At 35.6% G+C, this 4,817-nt stretch overlaps 1 non-coding gene across 1 annotated transcript; it reads right to left on the bottom strand.

Moving 5' to 3' along the window:
• Positions 1-921: 921 nt before the first annotated feature.
• LOC115030798 lies at positions 922-1,063 on the bottom strand. Its single transcript, XR_003836371.1, has one exon.
• Between the last annotated feature and the right edge of the window lie 3,754 nt (positions 1,064-4,817).

The following is a 4,817-nucleotide window of genomic DNA, read 5'->3' as shown; positions in this document are numbered from 1 at the left end:
CATTGTTTTTCCTTATTTTCAAGACTCGTGCAGGCTGCTCTACCTGTGTCTGTGATCCTATATATCTCTTTTTCTTACAATTATAAGCTCTTTGTTACTTGCAAACAATCCTAATTGTTCTCTCTGCCTAGATCATTTTTCTCACTGTAAGAAAATTAAAACATGAGTAAAATAACAGTGGCGAACAATAGCTGATGTGCCTTTTATGCCAGGAGGAACACTGGCAACTCATGTTAGCTTTATATCTAAATTACTGCATGTTTCTCTGACATGTCTTCTAAATGTGACTTTATTAACATCTATATCTGGCCCGAAAAAAAAGATGGAAAGTCACAAAATCAATAATCCAGAGATGCTAGCTTCAACATGTGTAGGTTCTGGCTGTGACATGGCAGAAACTTGGCATGTATTGCAACCCTTACTGTTTAGATGAGTGCATACAAACGAAACCTGTTTATTGGCATTTCAGACCTGATGTGTTTGTTTTCCTTAAATACTTTGGACTAGTGATCACTTTTTTAGAACTTGGAAAGATTCTATAGGTATTCATTCAGAGTGATAAAGATCTTCTTCTGGTCAACTTTTAAATACAGTTGACAAATTCTCTGTGACACTTTTAGGGAAAAAAGTAACTGATTTAATGATTTTAATAGTTGGATCTGCCATTGTGAAACTGTATTTACGCTACTGATGAAAGCTCCTTGAAAGTTATTTTCTAATAGTGTGCATTTCCTCAAAGTACCTTTTATCTTTACTATAAAATATGAAGTCAAATTAATTTGTAGTTATTTTTTAGCTACCATTGAACAAATCACTGTGTATTTTCTTATACAATTCATAAAAATCTCATATATAATTGAGAACTTAGTTTATTTTGTGTGTACATATACATGAAGAATATACAATTTTTAATTTTTTATTTATGTATGGAGCTGTTGCATAGAAAATCTGACAACTGTACAGATTCTTTCAGGAGGAACCATTTGTTTTGATATATGTGACTGTCTATCATTGCATTTTACAACTAATAAATGCAAATGCAATCAATATCAGGAACATTCACATGAAAAAACATTATTTTTACCCATATTCTTACAGGAGTAATATATACATTTAACTTTGTCTGTCTATGCAATGCCACTATAAGCTCAAATTACTTGAACCATGGATCCTTGGTTGGTGATGTTTGGGGAGGTTATGGCATCTTGAAGAGGCAGAGCCATAATGAAGTAGCTCTATCACTGAGGGAAGAATTTGGAAGTTTATGGCCTCTGTTCTGGTTTCCTTTCTCTGCTTTCTGTCATGGCTGGAAATGTCATCTCTCAACTTCTTGCTCCCACCACCATGCTTGTCACTTTGCTGCCATCCCTCACCACCAGAATACCATAAGCTAAACTAAATGCTTTCATCTGTCAATTGCTTTGGGTCATTGTACTTTCTCAAAACAATAGGAAGCTAACTCATATACTACATATATGTGAATACTCATACACAGACACACGCAGACACATACACACACACACACACACACACACACACACAAAAACATACACACACACACACAACTCCTTAGCCACTCTAAGTACTAACAAACTTTATCCATTTATTCCAAAGGTGGGTCATTAGATAGTTTAGAGATTGTGTTGTTTGATGCCATTTCAAGTGTATAATCATATACATAAGTAGAGATATTAGAAAGTTTTTCCTTTTTTTTTTGTTTTTTTTTTTTTTTTGTTTTTTGAGACAGGGTTTCTCTATATAGCCCTGGCTGTCCTGGAACTCACTTTGTAGACCAGGCTGGCCTCGAACTCAGAAATCCTCCTGACTCTGCCTCCCGAATGCTGGGATTAAAGGCGTGCGCCACCACGCCCGGCAGAAAGTTTTTTCCTGTAAGTATGAGATTTTAATAATTTCTTCAGGTTTTGAGAGACATGAGATGCCTTTCCACATAATTTTCAGTGCTATTGATCTAGTATTTTTTCTATTTGCTGACCTAGTCCTGAGTACATGCCTAGTCACATTGCAGTATGTGGGCTACATGACTGTTTTTAAATAGTAAGTTGTAAGCATATACAATATGAACTACATTCTGAACAATAATGTAATAGCTAGTATAAAATCTTCAGAATTGTTTTTAATTTCAAATAAACCTTTGAAATTTCAAATATTCCCTCAGGAAATAGTATAAGCATAGTATGTGGGTATGTAAACGGAAAAAGAAACAATTTTGTGAGCTTTGTGTGTGTTTTGAGTTGTTGAGATACACCCTCTTTCTGAAATCTAGGCTGGCATAAAACTCACTTAACTATCAAAGCTGGTCACAAACTCACAGAAATACTTCAGACTTAGCTTCCTAAGTGCTGAGCATAGAGGTGTGAGCCATTACATCAGGCATGTTTTTGTTTTAACCCAACAAGATATTGTCTTTATTGGAACAAAACATTTCCTTTCCTTTCTTATAACTTCTATATTTCTGCTAAGTTTTCCTCCTGGAGTCCAGCTTGTCCTCCTAATTTTTTTCCATTTTATTTTTTATTAGATATTTTCTTCATTTACATTTCAAATGCTATCCTGAAAGTCCCCTATACTCTCCCTCCACCCTGCTCCCCAACCCACCCACTCCCACTTATTTTTAAGCTGTGCTGTACCTGCATGAAGAAACACTTAAAGTCCTAATGCTTCTTATGCTGTCAACTGACATCTCTAACATGGCCCCTTATGGCTTTGTTGAATGCACACATAACTGTTCCGTCTCTCTTTTTACATCTTTGACTACCTTTCAAAGGCTTAAAAATTATTCAACAGTTCTAACCATCTGAAACCCCATTTCAAAAAGTTAGAATAGACAAAACCTGCTCATGCTATCTACCACATTTTTCTTTAGCATTTACACTCTTATTTTCACCCACAAAACACATGGTTTTAATACTGTGGTCTGCTTTGTATTTTCTGTTCACAGAAAGGGAGAGGATAAACTTTGACCTCAGCGTTTAGTGAATAGTTTTCTTCATTCAGCCTTTACCTTTCTAAAGCAGCTCCTAAGGAAGAGCTATGATTTTGACTTTGATGTCCAACATCCTCTTCCTGGAGAAGATAGGAGTAACATGGGGTCAGAAATGAGGACATGACACATATTTGACCCCAATATTTTCTACCTCTAGCAAATATTGTATCCTGAATTTTAGCAAAATACTCTGAGGACTAACCCTCAGAGGACACTTGGATTGCATTTATGATGTTTAGAGTTTTGTTGCCTGATAGTTTTTGAAATTCCAGAGGGGTTATACATTTGCACCTTGACAAGAATTTCAAGAAACCCTCTTTCTTCTACTTTTTCCATTTAAGTTGAGTTGAGTGTCCCAGCAGTGACAAAGGAAGGTGTCCAGCAGAAGAGAAGAAGTAGGGTGGGTGTCAGGTCTGTGGCAGATGAGGAAGGAATCAGATTGGAACATTTGTACCTTGCTGATTTCATTAGCCACAGGGGCAGCACTGAAGGTTTTGTGATTTTGAAAATTCGAAATGTAAGGATTTAATTTTTTTCTTTTTAATTCTGGGGGGAAAGCACATTTCTTTGAGAGATATTATCCTTTCTTTTTATGATTGTTGGGTAAGAAAAAGAAGAGTACATAAATATAGTGGAACAGTTTGTTTTTTACCGATTGGCTGAAGTGCTGAAAACACTGCAATGAAAAGCCTGTCCAAAATTTCTGTACTGAGTAGTAATGTCTGAATACCCATGATGTCCAGGATCTTGGACGCTTCAATTGTTTCCTCCTGATTGTAGATTATATCTCCATTGAATTTCTTGTATACTTCTGAACGAAAGGAAATTCTAAGTTTTTTCTTTAATATTTGACATAAAGTTTCTCAACAGAACTTCTGTTTCACAGAAGACTTATAGCCTGGAGGCTGAAGCACACACAAGTGCTTTGTACTGAATCTGTTTTCCTTTCCATAAGATTTTTGTTGTGGTTGTTTAACTGGAATTTCATACAGGTATAAAAGAAGAAATAAGTGAAACTATTTTGTTTAGATATAGAACAGTGATTCTAAACCAAATTCCAAANNCCCCCCCCCCCCCCCCCCACACACACAGATATCTATACCTTTGATACTCTTTTATGGCACACAGGCAATAGAACACACTAGAAGTAATAGCCAAACCAGACAGATTTTCAGTTCCTTCCTTCCTTCATTTTTTTCCTGTTTAACTAACCTTAGATGAGCTGTATCCAAGCCCCAGTTTCTTCTTTTAAAAAACTAACTTTAAAAAATAAAATTTTTATTTATTCCTTGAAATTTCTTATATGTGTACAATGAATTTTGATTTTATTCACCCTCTCCCCAGCTTTATAAAGGAATCCCCAATATGGCTCCCTCCAAATTCATGTTCTTTCCTTATAACAAATAAAATAAATAACATATTCAGCCCTATTAATATGACTGTGTTGGTATGTATGATGCATCAAACAAGGTAAGGGCTAGCTCCCTTTCTCAACAGCTGTCAGTTGTTATAGCTCTTCATCTAGAGATGGGGCCAAGCTTTGTTTACTGTTAAGTGGAGATAATTACTGTTACCTTCCCTAGTTTCTGTAGATGGAATTGGGCAAACAAGGCAGAGCATAAGTTAAGCCAAAGACGCTATTTCCTCTCCCCCATGAAGCCCAACCTAACACAACAGACCAGATTTGAAGTTTTCCTTATTTCTTTTGGTTGCCCCAAATAAATCCTGATTTCATGTATGTTTTTTTTCTCATTTATATTCATTGATTTAGTGAAACAAACTGCTAAATATATTTGGTATTTCATGTTTATGA

The sequence above is a fragment of the Mus caroli genome, chromosome 3 (genome assembly GCF_900094665.2).
Source record: "Mus caroli chromosome 3, CAROLI_EIJ_v1.1, whole genome shotgun sequence".
NCBI classification, from domain to species: Eukaryota; Metazoa; Chordata; class Mammalia; order Rodentia; family Muridae; genus Mus; species Mus caroli.
The sequence above is the reverse complement of the archived record's forward strand: the minus strand, read 5'-3'. Positions and strand labels throughout refer to the sequence as shown.